A 23,122-nucleotide genomic window follows, 5' to 3' on the forward strand; every position below is an offset into this window, starting at 1 on the left:
CCATTAATTATTTCTAAAGAAACACGAAAATGTATAATAGGCTCCATTACCTTACATTATGGTCCCATAGAAGCAGTTTTTGTAAAAAATAGGCTAACGATTGCGTCATAACCTGCGACTCTCTGTCGCACAGTAGAGAAAATACCGTATGGACAGAAGGAGAAGCTCGCAGGCAATCTTTTACTGTCTATGAGGCTATCGGGGGAACATGGAGGCATAAAGTCAAGGGAGATAATTAATCAGAATACTTACCAAAATTTGCTCCTTTTCACCCTCGCCTTCTCTGCAAGATTCGGTGGGTGATTCATTTGAGTCATATGAGTCAGATCGGGACATCAGAGCGGGCTCGTGAATCATTTGAGTTAGATCCGGACTTAATGTTTTTGTGTTATGTCTCTATTTTATTTATTTATTTATTTATTTATTTATTTTTGTTATTTGAAAATTATTGTTGTGTTAATTGTATTAACTGTTTAAAATAAAGGAAAAAAAAGTTAGATCGGAACTTCAGAACGAGTTCGCGAATCAGATCGCGACATCAGAGCGGGTCCGCGAATCATTTGAGTCAGATGAGTCAGATCGGGACTTCAGAGCGGGTTCACGAATCATTTGAGTCAGATCGCGACTTCAGAGCGGGTCCGCGAATCATTTGAGTCATATGAGTCAGATCAGGACGTCAGAGCGGGTTCGCGAATCATTTGAGTCAGATCGCGACTTCAAAGCGGGTTCGCGAATCATTTGAATTATATGAGTCAGATCGGGACTTCAGAGCGGGTTTGCGAATCATTTGAGTCAGATCGCGACTTCAGAGCGGGTCCGCGAATCATTTGAATCATATGAGTCAGATCGGGACTTCAGAGCGGATTCGCGAATCATTTGAGTCAGATCGGGACTTCAGAGCGGGTTCGCGAATCATTTGAGTCATATGAATCTTTCTTTTACTGTTTATAATTCAAAGTTTACATTTCTGAGAATGCGTTCACGTGTGTTCTACTGGAATTTTAAAAGAGGGTTTCTTTTTATCATGTCTTTATTAATCTTGTCATTGACTTACCCATTTGTCTTATAAACACAAAGATATATGGAAGAATGTTTGTAACCAAGCAGATCTCACAATATCACAAATCATTAACTGCCATTGTAGGAAAAATTATCATGATCGCTAAGATGACGAGATCTGCTTAGTTACAAACATTCTTCCAAATATCTTTGTGTCAAGCAGAACATAGAAAGTTACACAGGATTGTAGTGACATGAGGGTGAGAAAATTATGACTATTTTCATTTTTGGGTGAACTATTTTCATTTTCATTTCTTGTGTAACCTCCACCATCAGCTCTTCTTGGAGCGTGCTTCAGGTGTTCTGCCATCACTGCATTCACTTCACAGCATCTGAAGGGAAGAGAATATATTTATTTTTAAAATAAAAAAAAATAAAAATAAAAAGATAAATGACATGCAAAAGATAAACAACATTAGAAAAAGGTAATCAACATGCATTAGATAAAATTTTTATGGTATAAAAGATTGTGTGCTTTAATGTGATGATGCCCTTGAGAAAGACCCTTAACTAGGTGTGTAACTGTGAGAAAGTGAACAGGACATTTCTGATAAGACAGGTGGGCTGTGAGGTCCCCTGAATAAAGCGTACCAATAAAAATGACATCAATATAAGTAACTTTTAGCCTTCTAACATTAGCTAATTTTAGCCTTACTCAGTGAATTTCAGAAGAATGTTTGTAACCAATCAGATCTCACAATCTCACAAATCATTAACTGCATTGTAGGAAAAATTATCATGATTGTTAACATGACGAGATCTGCTAGTTACAAACATTCTCCCAACTATCTTTGTGTCAAGCAGAACATAGAAAGTTATACAGGTTTGTAGTGAACATGAGAGTGAGAAAATTAAGACTATTTTCATTTTTGGGTGAACTATCCCACATATAACACATTACAGCTGTTTGGCTCATTTCTTGTGTAACCTCCACCCTCAGCTCTTCTTTGAGCGTGCTTCAGGTGTTCTGCCATCGCTGCATTCACTTCACAGCATCTGAAGGGAAGAGAATATATTTATTTTAAAAATAAAAAAAATAAAAATAAAAAGATGAATGACATGCACTTATTTTCAAAATATCTTTATGGTCTACAGCAAAAAAGAAAAAAAAACTTGGAACAAGATGAATGAATCATGAATGAAACATTAGAAAAGGTAATCAACATGCATTAGATTTAATTTTTATTGTTTAAAGATTGTGTGGTTTAATGTGATGATGCCCTTGAGAAAGACCCTTAACTAGGTGTGTAACTGTGAGAAAGTGAACAGGACATTTCTGATAAGACAGGTGGGCTATGATGTCCCCTGAATAATTAATTAAAGCATACCAATAAAAATGACATCAATATAAGCAGGGTTCGAAATGACTTAGGACTCTTGGGGGGTCCCCTAAAATTTAATTATTAAAGGTTCTGAAGACTACCTTGCTACACTATATAAAATAGGCAAAATGATATTGACCAATGTTGAAGGTAGGATAATGGTCTTGGGATGTTTTTCATGGTTTGGGTTAGGCCCAGTATTGTAGTGGTCTCTGGAAAAGTGGCTATAATCTAACAGGTAACCCTCTAACTCTGGAGACATTACATGACTTTAGATAAATCTAATCCCTGACATGACAAAGTGAATAACAGGTCATTCTGTCCTTGAGCAAGGAAGTTAACTCTAAATCTCTGTACTCATTATGGCAGCACCATGCACCTTTAAGGGGTCTGATGAAATACAAATGGCATTTTTCATACCTTATGTTACATTAAATTGAATATGTCAAACAAATGGCCGCTGGATTGAATAATAATAATCTCTAAAATAATGAATTCAAATTAAATGCATATTCAGCAGTAAAATTAATATTACCAACAGCAACGTCTATAAAAAGGTTAACATTTGTTCTTTCAGTCAAAAAAAAAATATATGCGATGTGCACTAACTCTTCTCACAGGCCAGATGAAGATGACTGGCGGACCGCCAATTGAATAGGCCTGTTCTAACATGACTAAAAGCCATTAAAGTGACAATAATCCAATAGTTACCACATTATTCAAAATCAACATGTTAGGTGACCAGGCACATATTTTACTTATTTTCCTTAACTAGTTCTCAAAATAAAAAAAATAAAAATACATATATTACTTTGGAATACCATTTATTATTATAGTATGAGTGTTAAAAACACCCCTTCAAGTTATTATCTTATTACCAAACATATTGTTTAAATCCTTTCTTGCAGTCTTTTCAGTTCAGAACAGTATCTATACAGTTTTGCAAACACAATAAGCTAAATATGTAGTTTAGTTTTAACCCCAATAAACACACCTGAACAAGCTAATCAATGTCTTCAGGATCACTAAGGCTACAATCAGGTGAGTTTTTTTTCAGGGTTGGAGCTAAACCCTACAAGACAATGGCCCTCCTGGACCAACGTTGCCCACCCCGTACTAAAGTCCAGGTACTGTAGTCTGGACCTTTAAAGGAGTATAGTCTAACATCAACACATTATGGACCACAGTTGTCTGTCCTCTCTCTTATTCTTTGCCTCCTTTCATTCCTTCTTTGCAGTAGATGGACAGTGCCCCTCTTTAAGCCAGGACAGCACAAAAGGCTTAGGTTCAAACATCTCCAATGGGGGTGCATTAATGTCGATGAACAAGACAGCTGAGAGACTTCTGACCCTTAGGCGATTTCTTGTCTTACTGGCTTTATCATTCATGGCGGAAAACCCTCGTTCACACCCTGCTGACGTTACTAGATATGTTTGGCTTGCAACTATCAATCTTCTTAAGGTCTTCCCACTTTGATCCTCTTGTAGTTTCCAAGAACGGAAATCTTCAACAGCCTCTCTGGTTGGTTTACCCAGATCCTGTGCAAGTTCATGTATCTCCTTCTCCCCATACAAGACCAGTTCATCCCTTGTTTTAGGCCAGTTGTGAGGGTCTAATGGTTTTAATGACTTTGTGAGTTCAGAATCTGGAAGACGACTTGACAGGATGTCGATCACTGCCTGAAAGAACTGAACTTGATTTACCTTCTCTGTGCTTTCCTTCAGGGCTACTCCCTTAAAGGTTCCCTCCATCAAAGATTCTTTTGCTTCTCTCATTGACATTCCCCCATGTGTCTTCATGGCATCCAAAACCTCCATTGTCAGTCTAATGTCCCGGCTGGCATCTGTTAGGGAGGTAAATATCCAGTGGATGGTAAATATTTTCCCGATTTTTAGCAGGCTGATATGGACCGCAGAGGCAGCTTCAGACAGGAGCCGTGCATTCTTGGTAGATTGGTGATACATTGTGTACAACTTTGATATAAAATGTTCAAAGTGGTTACATCCTGTCACACATTTTAGGGAATCGTGAACTGCCAGCTTCAGTTTATGTGCAAGGCAATGCACACTCTTAAGTGAAGGGAAATCTTTCTTTAACCTTACAAAGAGGCCACTGTCTTTCCCTGTCATTACTGCTGCCCCATCTGTGCACTGTTAATTATTTGACTGTAAATTTACAATAAATTGCAGGTTAATAATTGCATGACTTTCACAGTAAGTTACGGTAACATTTTTACAGTAAATTATTGTGAAATGACAGCTGTATACTGTGACTTCACAGTAATTCTGACATCGCATTACTGTGATTTAGCGGTAAGCTGCTGTAGAATTAATGTATTTAACTGTGAAATTACAGTTGGTGTCTATGTATTACTGTAATTTAACAGTAAGCAGCTGTAGAATTCATGTATTTAACTGTGAAATTAGTGTCTATTATTGTAATTTAGCAGCAAGCAGATGTAGAATTAATGTATTTAACTGTGAAATTAGTCTATCTATTACTGTAATTTAGCAGTAAGCAGCTGTAGAATTACTGTACATAACTGTGAATGTCTATCTATTACTGTGATTTAACATAAATGATGGACCAAACAAAACTGATAAAAACAGTGACATAACTTTTATTTTTTAGAAGTAAAATACAATTTAATTACATGAATAAAACACTGGGCAACAGGGATTGACACTGGGTAACAGGAATGTGTGTCAAAAGAGAAAGAAGGAGACAGAGAAGAGAGAGTGAGGGAGAGAGATGTAAGAAAAGACAAAAAGGTGGGAATAGAGAGGGTCGCAGGTGTCTCTCTCCTTCCCTCGCAGCTGGCACCTGCATAGTGTGGGTTCTATCCACTATATACAAAAGATAAGAAAGACAAAAAGTTTAAGTTACTCTGTGGTGGACTGACTCCCTGTAAGTATGGTGCTCGCATTGTAACACTAATCCTAAAATGTCTACAATTTAAGTAATTTCAACTATTAAAAAAAATGTGAATAGTACTCTCAATTAATATTAAATCAACAAACCAGGACTCTAATCACTCCTGTTACTTTTACCCAGTCCTATTATTTTTCACGTGAGTAACAGGACTGAAAGTAACATGATTGAGGTTAAAAGGTTAGTTCACCCAAAAATGAAAATTCTGTCAGTAATTACAGAGCACAAATTAAGATATTTTTGATGAAATCTGAGAGCTGGATCACTCCTCCATCGGCTTCTAAGGGTTTGAAACTTGCTGGCCCAGAAAAATGTATTAGAGACATCTTTAATATAGTCCAAGTGACTCCAGTAGCTCAATCTTAAGTTTATAAAGCGACGAGAATACTTTGTGCGTAAAAAAAAAAACAAAAAACAACTTTATTCCACAATTCATTTCCTTCTCTGTGGGCCTTGAGTTTTTTCATGTAGTAAAACAGCGTAGCGCTTCTGTGTTATACGTCACACGTAGGCTCACTATTGGCCGACGCTGGTCATGTGTGTGATGCATGTGACGTATAACACAGAAGCGCTACGCTGTTATACTACATGAATTCACCCGAGGCCCAGAGAGAAGGAAATGAATAGTGGAATAAAGTCATTATTTTTGGGGGGGTTTTGCGCACAAAAAGTATTCTCGTTGCTTGGTAAACGTAAGATTGAGCCACTGTAGTCACTTGGACTATATTAATGATGTTTTTAATACATTTTCTGGGCCAGCAAGTTTCAATCCCTTAGAAGCCTATGGAGGAGTGAGACAGCTCTCAGATTTAATCAAAAATATTTTAATTTGTGTTCCGAAGATGAGAGAAGGTCTTACGGGGTTGGAACAACATGAGGGTGAGTAATTACTGACAGAATTTTCATTTTTGGGTGAACTAACCCTTTAAGCAAAAATTGCATGCTAAATTGCATAGTAATTCAACACAGTAGCAAGTAATGTAAATTTACACTTAAAACTATTGTAAAGTACTGTAAATTTTACGTTTTTTAGACGTCAAGGCATGTTAAAATCAAATAAACGTAAAAACAATTAATTTTACACATTTATTTTGCAGTCTGTCTAAACTCTACATTGAATCAGGAGACACTATAGAACACATTAAAGGGATAGTTCACCCCAAAAATCTTTGGAACACAAATTAAGATATTTTAAGGAATCCGAGAGCTTTCTGTATCCTCCATGGACAGCAATTATTTTACTTTCAAGGCCCGGAAAGATTGTTAAAATAGTCCATATGTATACAGTGGTTAAACCTTAATGTTATGAAGCGACGAGAATACTTTTACTGCGCAGAAACAAAACAAAACAAAATAGAATACCGACTTTATTCAACATTTTTCCTTTCTGTGCCAGTATCCGATGCTGTTCACGTGATGTGTTCTTGATCATGCATGTGATTGCATTGGGCACAAAAAGTATTCTCGTCACATCATAACATTGAGGTTGAACCACTGTAGTCACATGGACTATTTTAACGATGGTTTTACTACCTTTCTCGGACTTGAAAATGGTTATAACATAGTAGTCTATAGGTGGGATCAGAAAGCTCTCATATTGCTTAAAATTTTCTTAATTTGAGTAGAACAAAATTCTTGTGTTTGGAACATCGTGAGGGGATGTAATTAATGACAGATTTTTAAATTTTGGGTGAACTAACCCTTTAATAGCTTCAGTAAACTTCTTACTGCATAACTACATCTAGCTTAAAGGAACACGCCGACTTTTTGGGACTTTAGCTTATTCACCGTATCCCCCAGAGTTAGATAAGTCCATACATACCCTTCTCATCTCCTTGAGTGCCTCTGTTTGACGCACCCACCGCTAGCCTAGCTTAGCACAAAGACTGGAGGTAAACAGCTCCAGCTAGCATACTGCTCTCAATAAGTGACAAAATAACGCCAACATTTTCCTATTTACATGTTGTGATTTGTATAGTCACAGTGTGTACAAATAACAAGGTCATATGAGACACAACCATCTTCTAACTGTATACATACTGGGAACTATATTCTCAGAAGGCGAAGCACTGCTACTTCTTTGGAGTGATTTACTCCAATTCTGAGCAAACTCTCTGCTCCTCACCACAGGGCTTCTCAGGTGCTGTGAGAAAATCACTCCCCAAGTAGCAGTGCTTCGCCTTCTGAGAATATAGTTCCCAGTATGTATACGGTTAGAAGATGGTTAGAGTCACTGTGACTATACAAATCACAACATGTAAATAGGAAAATGTTGGCGTTATTTTGTCACTTATTGGGAGCAGTATGCTAGCTGGAGCCGTTTACCTCCAGTCTTTGTGCTAAGCTAGGCTAGCGGTGGGTGCCTCAGACAGACTTACGGCAAGCACGGAGATGAGAAGGGTATGTATAGACTTATCTAACTCTGGGGGATACGGGGAATAAGATAAAGTCACAAAAAGTCAGCATGTTCCTTTAACACAGATACTGTGTTTCATTAGTCCGTTCTTAAATTGGAACACAGCTTACATTAGATTGACATCCATTCGAAGTCAATGAGCTTCCTGATAAGAGTGCAGACTTGCTGGTTCATGTGACCTCTCTGCCTCTTAGATTTTGTTCCCGTCTCTGGGTTGATGCCCAAGAAGCACCTACAAACAAAAAGACAGAAGAAACCTGTTAGTTTAATTCGTGTGATGAAAAAGGTGTCAGTTCCCAGTCACCAGCTTCAGTGGGTCACTGCTTTTGCAGTACAGAGTCAAACTAAAGTTAGCTCAGTTTAAACAAAGGTGTAATTCAGGTGTAAGTACTGTAATTCAGAAAAAAAAATGCATGGAACTGAACTGAAAAACATTTCCATCACAAACACAGTCAAGAATAGACCTTCACCAAAGTAGAGGTGTGTGATTTACCTAGGCAAAGCATTCGCACACAACAATTTACATAATTTACATGTTCCGTTTGCAGAGGATGGAGTAAGAGCCTGTTGCCTGTCCATCTCCCTATGGCTGTTTCTACTTGTACTCTTCCTCCTAGAATTATTACCCGTTCACAGATGATGTGATAAACATTTCATTTCTTATATCTTTTTCACAATAAAGCACCCAGTTTTCTAGTTGTTTCTGACGTTTTTAAGCTTTGTCTCTGGTCTAATCTGGTCTGGTCTCCAGCACAGACACACAAATTAAGGCCCCGTCCACACTACTGCGTTTTCGTTTAGAAACGGAGAATTAAAACGAATATCTCCGTCCACACCAGCGTTTTAGCTGCGTATAATGCTGTGTTCACACCAAACGCGAATAGAGCGTCTGGCGCGAATGATTTCAACGTTAAGTCAATGCAAAGGCGCGTTTACGCGCGTCTGGAGGTCTCGCGGCGCGAATGGGGCGTTAAGCGCGGCGCGGAAGACGCGAATTGACGCGCGAATAGAGGGCTTCGCGCGAAACGCGCGTTAAGCGCGAATGGTGCTTTTTGTGCATTTAGCGTTTGACGCGAATTCGCGTCTGCCGCCCGAGTTGAAAAATTTGAACTTTGGCGTCAATTCGCGCCGCGTTAACCAATCAGGAGCCTGCTAGGAGTCACTCATTCAACAGTATGTTCCTGCAGCCTCCGGTTGTGCAGGAATAACGTTACCCTTCTCCACTCATTCAACAAGGAGGAACGACAGATGTTGTCAGTGAGCAGTCAACCGGAGCTATATGACAAAAGTTCATATTTCTATAGAGACAGGGATAAAAATGACCTATATATATATATATATATATATATATATATATATATATATATATATATATATATATATATAAAACATATTAATAGATAAATTGAATATAGGCCAAAGATAAGAAACGTTTCATTTTACCCCAAACGAATTATATTTTATCTTGAACCACTAAAGACACATCAGAGCCAGCGGCAAATGTCAGAAGATCTAGCCGAGGTAAGGCTACTCTCGGCGGATACATGATGACGGAGCTCCCGCTGATCGCATGGAGCTCATCTCCGAGATCGGCGAAACACATTTTTTAAATAGACGCTGTCATTATAAATAAACCGCATATTTGAGTTTAAAACAACTACATTCTCGCCTGAAATACTTTTAAAACTACATTTCATGACACAATAACAGTAATATTTTGAAAATTATCCGAATAAAAATGGCGGTTGAAAATGCTGCGTGAACTCAGCTGGATGAAGCCCCCCATTCATTTTTCTGTTGACGAGAAAGACAACGGTTGCTCCGTTTCACACACACAGCAGGGAAGAAAATTATAAAGTTACTAATTTGAGATGAATTTAATCCACCTTTGCCCAAATCCACAAACACCATAATTTATCTAGTTGATAATAACTGTCATAATACCCACATTAAGGCCACATCTTACCTTATACCTTTATTTATCGTCGGTCAATGTAGAAAATCCTGTGATAAAAGAGAGAACGCTGTTAGAGTAACTAAGATAAGCTTTAAGTAAAGCTAAAGTTAAATGTTCGACGGTGTATCTAATCAGACATCTCACAGTTAACTTAATACGGTATAATTAACACTACAACCAACGTCTTTTCATTCAAATTTGGCGCTTAAACATCCATGCGAGTCTGCTCCAGCTAAGTTACAAAAACATGACAACAGAACCTACAACTAACGCTAATTTGGTTCATACTTTTAAATTACATGCACTATCATATAAAAAACATCAAATTGATAAAGTTTGACATTTAAACACTTACCGCTGTCTGAATCCACCGAATGAGACCACGTAGATCAGAGAGCTCTGATGACGCTCTGATGATGCTGCCGCAGTTGCCACTCAAAAAAGACGGCATTCACAGTAGTTTCTTGTAAAAGACCCGCGCCTGCATTATTTTCACAGTAAAAGTCTAAATACGGTATTATATTGTGAATTATCACAGTTAAAGCCTGTGAAGTGGTAATAATGTAATTAACTGTGAAATATTACAGTTATATCTTGTGAAATCCTGGAAAATTTTTACAGTGTGGCAATGCTGATGAGATGATTCTTTAAATACACATCATCCAGTTTTGCCATTCTCAGACTGTTCTTAAGTGCCTTATATACATTTTCTGCTGTTGTTCCCTCATCAAGTTCAACAAGGTCAAGGAATATGTTCTCCACATCCCCTCTACCTTTGACATCTGCTCTTATATAAATGACCAGATAACTAATGCCATATGCGCTGCTTTCATCTACTGTTATACTAAGGAGAGACCCGTTGTTCTTTATTTTAGATATCATTGTTTTTTTTTCATCTTAACAGCCACATGCTGTATAATGTTAATGCATGCGTGATCTGACCTGTGCAATTGGCCCATTTTGCACCATTTGTTTCCTGCAAAGAAACCAAGCAGCTCATTTTTGTAAATGCCAGCCTCTCCTTCGCCACAAAATATGCAGTTCTTAAAGCATTGGCAGTTTCTTCAAATAGAGAAGCAGTAACTGTTGCAGCCATGTTCGGAAGGACTTCTTTCTCTCGCTGTTTCTTTATAATTAAAAGTGCTTGGCTGTACTTCGTTGAGCTGGTCTGTGCTTGGATGCACTGTGCTGGGCTTGGCTGCACTGTGCTGAGCTGGTCTGTGCTTGGCTGTGCTTGACTTGGCTGGGCTGTGCTTGACTGTACTGCGTTGAGCTAGTCTGTGCTTGGATGCACTGCGCTGGGCTTGGCTGCACTGTGCTGAACTGGTCTGTGCTTGGCTGTGCTGTGCTGTGCTGGGCTGTGCTTGACTTGGCTGGACAATGCTGGGCTGTGCTTGGCTGTACTGCGCTGAGCTGGGCCGCGCTGAACTGAGCTCGGCTGTACTTGGCTGGGCTGGGAATTACTTGACTGCCCTAATCTGAGCTGTATTTGGCTGGGCTGGGCTGAGCTGCAGTGAGCTGGCTTTTTTAACTGCATTCTAAAGTGCAGAAATATTGTTTTAATTACTGTTATTATGGTAAAACATAATTATATAATAATATTAGGGCTGTCGCTTTTATTCGATATTCGAATATGCATCCGAACATGACGTGAAATATCCGTAATCAAACTATAAATAAAATGCCATGTGTGGCAGATTTTTTACAGTCTATGATTAGACTGTTTGTTTTTTATTTTATTCTTTGCCATGTTATCCAGTAGAGGGCACTCTAGACGTATTGTAGCATACAATATCCAGATCAAGTTGATAGACTGGTGTTTCTTGCAAACAATATTAATAAATTAATTAGGCTAGGAACGTATATATTAGAATATATTCTAATACATTTCATGATATTTGATATCTGTTCGAATTAGATTTTTCTCAAAAGTGACAGCCCTTTTGGCTATATTAAAATAATTTTAATGAAGACACCTGTGAATAATAAGTGTTGCCCAATATATCTCAGGGATGCAAACACATGTATGGTCAAAAAAGAGATAGGTAATTAAAACCCTCGCCCCGCTGCAAATATCTAGATACTTAGATTGCCACCAACCCCTGCCATCCCCGGCCCACCCCTATAGGCACATAGAGTAAAATGAAATTCTGAAAAACCATCTATTACTTCATCTTGCTTTACTACTCCTTCCTCTTCTTCCTGAAAACAATTTCACCTGATGATTTGAGTAGCTCTTTTTGTAAAGTTCTAGGATGATTTGGGTAATTTTGTAGGGTAGGCCTAGTGCCTCTGCATAGAAAATAATAAACAAAGTACAGGCATATATAAATGCAATAGAACGAAAAACCATGAAATAAAGCAGTGCTTTTGGTTTTTCAGGTAAATTAACAGTATTAAGTAACAGACATTGAATAATCAAATGTAAAATAATACCGCCTTCACTGTATACATTAAATATGATTCATATAATTAATACAGTTTATCTTTTAGCTACAAACGTGTTTTTTTTTCACTTTATCTTATGTTGTTTGATTAACTGACACAAACAGCTGTAGGCATATTGGGTTGCTGACACAAACAGCTGTAGGCATATTGGGTTGCTGTCCCTTTAAGACAAATGCATGCATCTAATACAGGTGAACCCCTGCCAAATTATTACCCCCCTAGTATTGGTAGGTAATAGCTTCCCCCTAGTAAAAGCTGCATTGATCGCTGCCTCGCGCTAGGGAAAATAAATGAATTACCATCATAAAATACAAAACGTAACTAAAACCTATAATTTTCACAGTCATTTTATTGTTAGTAAAAATATATATTTGTAAAAATATATATTTGTCGGGGACCCCCCAAAATAAAAAAAAATTCTTATAATTCAATGTTCCGAAAGATAGCGAGATCTTTAAAGACTCCATTTGTCCATTAATTATTTCTAAAGAAACACGAAAATGTATAAAAGGCTCCATTACCTTGTATCTTACGTTATGGTCCCGTAGAAGAAGTTTTTGTAAAAAATAGGCTAACGAGTGTCATAACCTGTGACTCTCTGTTGCACAGTAGAGAAATTACAGTATGGACAGGAGGAGAAGCTCGCAGACAATCTTTTACTGTCTATGAGGCTATCGGGGGAACATGGAGGCATAAAGTCAAGGGAGATAATTCATCAGAATACTTACCAAAATTTGCTCCTGTTCACGCTCGCCTTCTCTGCAAGATTCGGTGGGTGATTCATTTGAGTCATATGAGTCAGATCGGGACATCAGAGCGTGCTTGCGAATCATTAGAGTTAGATCGGGACTTAATGTTTTTGTGTTATGTCTCTATTTTTGTTATTTTTTTGTTATTTGAAAATTATTGTTGTGTAAATTGTATTAACTGTTTAAAATAAAGGAGAAAAAAAAGTTAGATCGGGACTTCAGAGCGGGTTCGCGAATCAGATCGCAACCGTGAATCATTTGAGTCAGATGAGTCAGATCGCGACTTCAGAGCGGGTCCGCGAATCATTTGAGTCATATGAGTCAGATCAGGACTTCAGAGCGGGTTCGCGAATCATTTGAGTCATATCGCGACTTCAGAGCGGGTCCGCGAATCATTTGAATCATACGAGTCAGATCGGGACTTCAAAGCGGGTCCGCGAATCATTTGAGTCATATGAGTCAGATCGGGACTTCAGAGCGGGTTCGCGAATCATTTGAGTCAGATCGCGACTTCGGAGCGGGTCCGCGAATCATTTGAATCATACGAGTCAGATCGGGACTTCAGAGCGGGTCCGCGAATCATTTGAATCATACGAGTCAGATCGGGACTTCATAGCGGGTCCGCGAATCATTTGAATCATATGAGTCAGATCGGGACTTCAGAGCGGGTTCGCGAATCATTTGAGTCATATCGCGACTTCAGAGCGGGTCCGCGAATCATTTGAATCATACGAGTCATATGAGTCAGATCGGGACTTCAGAGCGGGTCCGCGAATCATTTGAGTCATATGAGTCAGATCGGGACTTCAGAGCGGGTTCGCGAATCATTTGAGTCATATCGCGACTTCAGAGCGGGTCCGCGAATCATTTGAGTCATATGAGTCAGATCGGGACTTCAGAGCGGGTTCGCGAATCATTTGAGTCAAATCGCGACTTCAAAGCGGGTCCGCGAATCATTTGAGTCATATGAGTCAGATCGGGACTTCAGAGCGGGTTCGCGAATCATTTGAGTCATATCGCGACTTCAGAGCGGGTCCGCGAATCATTTGAATCATACGAGTCAGATCGGGACTTCAAAGCGGGTCCGCGAATCATTTGAGTCATACGAGTCAGATCGGGACTTCAGAGCGGGTTCGCGAATCATTTGAATCATACGAGTCAGATCGGGACTTCAGAGCGGGTCCGCGAATCATTTGAATCATACGAGTCAGATCGGGACTTCAGAGCGGATTCGCGAACCATTTGAGTCAGATCGCGACTTCAGAGCGGGTTCGTGAATCATTTGAGTCATATGAATCTTTCTTTTACTGTTTATAATTCAAAGTTTACATTTCTGAGAATGCGTTCACGTGTGTTCTACTGGAATGTTAAAAGAGGTTTTCTTTTTATCATGTCTTTATTAATTTTGTCATTGACTTACCCAGTTGTCTTATAAACACAAAGATATATGGAAGAATGTTTGTAACCAAGCAGATCTCACAATCTCACAAATCATTAACTGCCATTGTAGGAAAAATTATCATGATTGTTAAGATGACGAGATCTGCTTAGTTACAAACATTCTTCCAAATATCTTTGTGTCAAGCACAACATAGAAAGTTATACAGGTTTGTAGTGACATGAGGGTGAAAAAATTATGACTATTTTTATTTTTGGGTGAACTATCCCACATATAACACATTACAGCTGTTTGGCTCATTTCTTGTGTAACCTCCACCATCAGCTCTTCCTGGAGCGTGCTTCAGGTGTTCTGCCATTGTAGAGGTTAAAAAGAGTAAAGATCAAAATGATCATACAAATGATGGAATCAAAGTGATTCGATTGTAAAAAACAGAAGGAAAAACAGGTTAAAATCAATATATGATTTAAGTGTACCTTTGGAGTGTCCACTAGAGGGAGATCTAAGGTTGCAAGTTGTGGCTGATGCGATGTGTGCTGTGTGTGTCACAGCCGATATAGACTGACGCAGAGACAACAGCACGAGTTCGTGTCTTCATTTATTAATTCCTATTTTCCCCCTTTATAAGGGTGTAAGACCATCGCTGCATTCACTTCACAGCATCTGAAGGGAAGAGAATATATTTATTTAAAAAAATAAAAAAATAAAAAGATAAATTACATTAACTTATTTTCAAAATATCTTTATGGTCTACAGCTAAAAAAAAACGTTAGCTAATTTTAGCCTTACTCAGTGAATTTCAGTTGACAATGTGGGCATCCTTCCTCTCGGTTCCTTCGTGTCAAACAAGTAAAACTCAAGCACGTTAATCAAATACATAATGTACTTACCCAACAGTAGATTTTATATAATATATATCCATATATATATATAATATATATCCTCGAGTCCTCAACTCTACTCGTGGTTGCCTGCTCAATGTTCCGAAAGAAAGCGAGATCTTTAAAGACTCCATTTGTCCATTAATTATTTCTAAAGAAACACGAAAATGTATAAAAGGATCCATTACCTTACAATATGAGTCAGATCGGGACATCAGAGCGGGCTCGCGAATCATTTGAGTCAGATCGGGACATCAGAGCGGGCTCGCGAATCATTTGAGTCAGATCGGGACATCAGAGCGGGCTCGCGAATCATTTGAGTCAGATCGGGACTTCACATCGCGTCTTTAGAGCGGATCGCGAATCATTTGAGTCAGATATAGTTATATAGTAAAATAAACTAAAATATTAAAATAAACTTGAAGTATACTACTTTTTCGTAAGGGTATGTATACTGACTTTTTTATTATCAGGTGTATGAAGTCTTATTATTGTAAACAGTTTTGTAATACCTCCACTGACTCCATTGAAACGCTGCAGTTTCAGTAGAGTAGGGGAGGTTATAAATATTTAAAGTTTGTCGCCAAGGTGGTCACAACATTCTTTTTTTTTTTTTTTTTTGGATCCCATTTAGCCTATGTACTTGTTCATCCTGGTAAATTAAGCGCAGGCGGCATCATACTAACAGTGCTTTCGAATCAAATGCAGTGCATTGCATTGTTTTGCTCTATAGAGAGTTTTGGATATTCTGTTTATACAGAAAATTCATATGCTGTGTGTATATAATGCAGAAATGGAGTAGTGTGCTGTTTTGAACAGCTAAGTGTTCAAAGTGTGTGTTATACTCACATTAGAACAGTAGGAGGAGTTGTTGGTCAAAGAAAAAGAGCTTCATATCTGGACCTGTGGATCATTACAATGCATTTGAAGAAATACAAAAACATACACCATAAACATCCATTTATAGAGTCTTTTGTATGTGCAGTATCATAGTACAAGAAGATTGACATATCCAAAAACCCTGGCTACTTAAAAAAACCCACTATTGTACATCTTTAAGAAACATAGTATATGTAAAAAAAAAAAGAAGTCACATGAGAAGTCATCTGAAAAGTGATGCAAATGTACATGTGCTCCTATTTAAAGTTCCTGTCGGGTGATGCTGAGCAGGAGCTGTCTTTCCCCGCAGCACCAGGACTACAACACTAATGACCCTGACAGCTTTTTAAATTCTCCTCCGCTGTCTTGAGGCAAGAGCCCGTTATAGATCATTACATGACTGGCTATTGTCTGATCTTCTGCATACATAATTCATTTTTAGCAGTGGAGGTGGGTGTATGCCAGAGTTAGAAATGAACTTCAAACACGGGGTCTGTATTTGCCCCCAGAACTGATTTTATATAGCCTTTTTTACCTTTAATGAGCACTGTTTGCTCCTGAACCATTCAAAAAGCACAGCATGTTGTCTAATACACATTGAATTAAAGTTAATTGAAGTCAGTTCTGAATCTGAACCAGATTGGCTGTTAATTATGAAATCAAATCAACATGAATACAAATCAAATACAGAAAATATCTCTAAATAATTAATATCATTCATTGTGGGATAGTGTTGTTTTCATGTTTTTAAGATACTAATTATTATTTTGAATTTAAATTATTTTGTTGTTGTTGATGAATGATTGATTGTTAGATTGATTGACTTATTGTCTATATATGGGGCTTTGAATTTTTTTTTTTTCTTAAATTCTCTCTTTCTTTCTTTTTTTATTATTTTTTTATTATTATGGTTTTATTATTTCTGGATTCCATTTTAATTGTATGATGAAATGTTAATTTTTAAGCATTTTTCTGAAATATCAAATGAAGACATAAAACATTAATAAAGACAAACAAAGTGTTTCTTGACAGAGATTTAATGTTAAAAGTTAAAAGTTTTAGCTACTGTATAATGTCAAAAGAATAGAAATGAGAAATGTTGCCTTGGAACTAGCTGTATTTAAGTAGTATTTTACTAGTATTTTATTTTACATAAAAATACTATATACTACATACTATTTTCTTTGGGGGGTAGGGTTTATGGAGGAGGGCTGGACTTTAACTGGGCGGGATATATATATATATATACCCCGCCACCATTGTTTTATGGCTGATATATTATCATGATGATAATCGTTTGACATTTACACATTTATCATTTGTTTCTGTAGACCACACGTCTGCAGAGAGAGTGATACAGATTTAGATTTCATTTCCACATGTTTCCACAAGCAATCTTTGGTCGATTTCTGACCCTGCTGTACTGTAACCACCTCATGTGTGGCCAAACAGTATAATTTTCAAGGATCAGTTATTGATTTCAAGAAATATTTCCCCGTTAATGTGCATGGAGGTATGGAGTGTAGATGTGTTGAGAAACTCACATTTTATATAAATAAAACACCCCATTTTCTGAGCCCATGATCACCAGCATAGATGTAAATGTTGTTCTGGAGTCTAAACACATGATCCCTCCAGCGACGGCTGGAATTTTTAGCAGACATTGTTATGTTGCCATGTTTCTGTGGGCGATGGCTTTCTCATGTGCACTATGTTTGGAGCGGCTCTCACGCAGGCCTGAATGAAGCGTATCTCAGTCCCGTGAGAACACTGTGTTATTCAGACCCAGGAAATGTGCAACCTTGGTGTGGCAGGCCAATGACAAATTCAAGACGGACTTGCATGAAAAAAAAAGTGTTCTGCCTTCAGATATGCAGATGGGTTAATATCAGACTATGTTTTCTAGGTCCCCCCTTGGGCTAAAATCTTGAGGAATAGTTCAGACAAAAAGAAACCCCTAATCTTTTATTTATTCAATGCAAATCATATAGATTATAATTAAAGTTAATTTGCACAACACACAGTAAAGTTGCTGTTTCATGAAGTAATGCATGAGGTGTCTTGGAAATTTTTTCTTACACAGAATTTAGAAGATTTACATTTACAATGTGTGGGTTGTATTTACTACTTTTATTATGTTTTTAATTTATTTATTTTTTCTTGAAATCACATATGAAGTCAACTGAGCAAACAAGCTTCAGTAAACATTTCTGGTATTATTGTGCATGATTCATCCATGCGAATTATATTAAATACAAAAAATAGCTTTTTCTTTTCACTAAATGTCCTGTTAAACTATGCAATATGTTGTAATAATGAAATGAAAATGGGCCTTGAATGGCATATATTGCTGACTTTAACAGCCTTTGGTCACTGTTGCAGAGAAATTATTGCAAATTTCTTGAAACGTTTTTTTCCCTAATTTAGTATGACCACACTGTAATAATAACAGTATTAATTTTAATATCACCAATAATATTAATTATTATTATATTCAAAATATTATTTCAATTATATTTCAATTATACAATTGTAAATAATAACCAATTATTTTACTGTAAAACAAAAAAATGTTTTATTAATTTTATTATTTTTTATAATAATAATAACAAGTGCCTGGTGTCTTGCAATGTTTTACTTTTTCTCACAGAAAGCCTTCAGAAGACTTGAAATACAGTGCTTGCTCATATTTTGTATTTATTTTGTAATTTTGTTCAACATAACATAACTCGTTCCTGATCTTATTGTGCGTAGTTCATTCATACATCATTTCCCATAGAAAAACTTGCTTTTTCTTAATGCTAAATGTCAGAAATACGTTGTTATAGAATTAAAGTCTCAAATGGTATTTATTGTTGACTTTGACAGCCTTCGGTCACTGTCGACTTTCATCAGTTGCAAAGAAATGACTGGAAATTCGACAAAACATCTTCACAAAGACAAGGAAGCAATTTGACCTTGAATACCATGAAGTCTTCAATGATTAATTTTTGTTCACACTATTCCTTTAAGACGTTAAGAGGTTTTACGTCAACATTAGCTGAACATTTAGTGTGATAAACCTACTCTGAGATTTAATGCTAAGTTCCACAATGATTTATTGTGATTGTGTTATTAGTAGCGTCCCGCTGCATTTGACCTTCTGTGCTATTGTAATATATTACTGCACTAAACCAAATTTACATTTCGAAGTAAAATGTTGGCCTGGTGCCATATAACAACACAGGGATAAAGAGGGAGACAGTGAATATGAGACTTGTACAATAAACGTCTACTTGAGAATAAGTGACACTGATGCGCCGTCAATGGTAAAATGCCACTCAATATGGAGGGTGGATGATGCCAGAAACAGAATACTTGAAATTGGACTGTGCTAAAAATTTTATGTATTTCTTTTGTATGTGTAGACATGCACTTTCTGGCCATGTTTAGATGTCAGTTTTCACCATGTTTCATATACGTGTAAAGACAAACAGTTTTATCTAATTAAGAAAACTAATTTGAGCGTCTCAACATGTGTTCAAATGTGTAATACACATTTACCCTCTAGATTTACCCATCCTTTCTGTATTTAATTATGGCCGTGTTTTACTGATATCTACTGTGCTAGAGTAAATGAATTATTTTATGATGTCAATTAAGACCTTTCTACCTGAGAAAGAACGTTGAACTAAACAACTTAAAAGGACTGTAAAATATACATAATGTACTGATGCATTATCCCTCATTAACAAAACTAGCATTTGACGTTCATATATGAGAAAACCACTGCACTATTTTTCATGACTTGTGATGCTTGTATAGTATACTTATATACCAACATACCATCGCGCACATACAGTATTCGTCTCAAGTACACTAATTCTATTGGCCTTAAACAAACAGTGTGTGTGGACACAGTCAAATTTCACATATTTCAGTTAAAGACTTTTGGCTCATTATGTGAAGTGAGTAGTGAAACACTGTGAACGGAGCTGATAAGATGTTGAAGATATAGGGGAAGGGTTTTGAACTAGTCGCAACAATACACTGTAATGAATTGCTGTAAAAATTACAGCATTATTTTACAGCCGCGGACTGTTTTTTAATAATACAGCATATTGCTGTAAACTGCAATGCATTCTGGGGTCACGTGTAGGTCTGACTCAAATTTACAGAATTTTGCTGTAAATTTCAAATCTTCGGAGCCGCATCGTCAACGGTCGAGGAGATTAACGTTAAAGACAAGAGGAGTGATTCACAACTGTGGTAAGTGACTTCAGTTTTTTATATTTCTTGTTTGGTAGTTTATAGTATATGAATGCATCTACATTCGCGGATTATATTGGTAACCCCAGATTCAAGCATCATCCGTCCGCGGGGCGCGAGGCAGAATTGCGCGGGGTTTCAGTAGCGCGGTCGCGGTAGGATTTCACACATCCCCCGGCGCTATAGCAGCCATGGACAGAAAATCTCTGGAATCCTTCGTTATGAATGACATGTTTCAGTGCTAATAGTTTATATTCACTGTAACTTAGTGTTTATCAGCACACTTCGTCGTGATTATTTTATGATGTAAAACAACTTTGCACATGCAGTCATCTGTTAACACGGGCGCCGAAATAAAACGCGTTTCTAAAGCCTCGCGGTCAGTCAGGGTCGCTCACGGAGGATGTGTGTGTCATATAAATTCTCAGTGGTGCTTTTCTAAGAGGTTAACGTAACCAGTGAGATGTAGATTTTTTTTGAGCATTTGCTAACTTCAGGTAACGTTAATGTGAAAACTTTAACAAATCTGTTTGATATAAAGTCTGCTTTGTATAGTTAGCCTAATTTATTACCTTAGGGCGACCAAATACGTTTTCCTTGAAATTATTAAATATGCTATTTATATATATGTGTCTATATTTATGTCGGCCGGCAAATCTTGTGTGTATTTTGGCACAGGGTGCACAAAGGCACCTTATCAGTGCGGTGACACTTGAACAAATGAACTGATCATGCGCGACACTGACCAATAAACAAACAAGTTGTTTTATTGCGTCTATGACTTGAATCTTATCATCAGTTGTAGTGATGGGAAGTTCGGATCATTTTACCGAATCGGACTTTTGAGTCTCGTTCAGCAAAATGAACGAATCTTTTTTCGAGTCATTTCAAATGAACGAACAACCAGAAGGTTCAGGAAGAAAAAAACAAAGTGCTTGCAGTCTGTTTCACATTAGGAGGCATTTTGCTGCATAATCGATCCACCACAAACCATATGCAACTATGGAAGCTCAACTTCCATTAAATGGACTGAAAACGCTCAAGTAACGTTATAGGTCTCAAAACGCTTGCTCTTCGCCAGTGGATACACACCATAGACAGTAAAAGAAATATGTGCATGTCACAGACTGTCTGGGCATGCACTTCCGCGTTTCAGAGATCCGCCTTTTACTTTCCGTCAACATTACATTAATTAACGTTTAGAAAATTTATTTTTGACATTTGTGAATCAGTTCAGAATCGTCTGCTTATGCATTGCGATACATTTAAGAATCACATTTTTATCCCACCCCTACTAAATATAGTATGTAATGTAAATGTAAAAATCTGAAATACAAAAAAAAAAAAAAAAATGGTATAGGTATTAATTACTATTGTGATATTGATTGTTTTAGGAGACACTTTGACAAGTGGGCACTGGATGCTGAGTATTGAAGGCGAGGTGGTGTGTGAGGGCACTCAGCCCAGTTTCCTGTCCGGCCTTGCCACTCTGTTTGCTGCTTATTACTAGTTTAATCTTGAGTATCAGGAGGAAGCAGTGTGTACCTTGGAGTTCATTCAAAGGTAATGGTTGAATTCTAACAACTTCAGAACCAGCATTTTATAGATAAGTTATATCAGAACATTCCTTTTAATAATGTTATGTTATATGTGTAATGTTGTGTTATTTCTGTTGATGCCTTTAAAACAATGTGTCTTAACTCGAGAAGAGAATATATTTGTCTCCCTATTTAACACCAGCAAGCTATTGAGTTAAATATTTTTTTTTTTTATTATTCGTGGACATCTCCAACTTTCTTGGAGGTCCTAAAACCGATCTTAATTACATATTGTCTGTTTCATGACCCTTTAGGTGCTTTGTGGGCATAAATCCAGAGAGAGGACCCAAAGCCAAGGGAAAAGTGCCATCGAAATAAAAACAGGACAAGTGATACAGAAGAAAATGTGTGGCAGTCAACCCACATGTTGCCACTCTTCTGTGCAAATTCCAATGGAATTTCAGAAATGTAAGGATACACACACACCAAGATTGCGTCTTCCTTTTATTGTTCTCTATCTGCCTTTGACTGTACCTCTCATCCCTCTGTCTCTCTCTGACTGTACCTCTCATCCCTGTATCTGTCTCTGACTGTATCTGTCCTCCCCCTATTTGTTTCTGAAAGTATTATTATGTTTTGTAATATATCTAATGTATTGTCCTCTTTACTCTTTTCAATATTTCTAGTCACACTTTGAATCCTGGGATGGAACTTCATCTGGAGCATAATTGTTATTTGGTTGATTTTTATCTGTTTGATGGAAAGTTTGTATGACTTCTGCAAGTGCGCGGCTCCTTCCGGTCAGTCATGCATCACTTTTTTTTGTATGACTTGTTTGGCAATATTGGTCTATTCCTTAATGATGATAGCTATCTGAAAATGTCTTTGTGGTTTTTAAAGGATTAGTTCACCCAAAAATGAAAATTAAGTCAATAATTACTTATGTCGTTTCACACCCGTAAGATCTTCGTTCATCCTCACAACACATAATAAGATGTGGCTCAGTGAAGCGTGCATTTCTAGCAAGATCATTTCTTTTTTTCAATGCCCAGAAAGCCTCTAAAACATTTAAAACAATTCATGTGACTACAGTTGTTCAACCTAAATATTATAAAGCGACGAGAATACTTTTTTTGCCAACCCCCCCCCCCACCCCCATCTCCCAAAACAACGATTTTTTTCAACTATATCTAGTGATGGGCGATCTCAAAACACTGCTTCATGAAGCTTAGAAGCTTTACGAATCTTTTGTTTCAAATCATTTGCTCAGAACGTGTATCAAACTGCAAAAGTCA

General features: G+C 37.4%; 1 long non-coding RNA gene across 1 annotated transcript; it reads right to left on the minus strand.

Moving 5' to 3' along the window:
* Window positions 1–4,983: 4,983 nt before the first annotated feature.
* Window positions 4,984–8,639, minus strand: LOC113106925 (uncharacterized). The gene is made up of 2 exons (XR_003292596.1): window positions 7,839–8,639; window positions 4,984–5,227 (listed from the first exon to the last, which is right to left on the minus strand). It is a non-coding gene; the product is annotated as an uncharacterized LOC113106925 (long non-coding RNA).
* Window positions 8,640–23,122: the final 14,483 nt, after the last annotated feature.

The sequence above is a fragment of the Carassius auratus genome, chromosome 8 (genome assembly GCF_003368295.1).
Source record: "Carassius auratus strain Wakin chromosome 8, ASM336829v1, whole genome shotgun sequence".
Classification (NCBI taxonomy): Eukaryota; Metazoa; Chordata; class Actinopteri; order Cypriniformes; family Cyprinidae; genus Carassius; species Carassius auratus.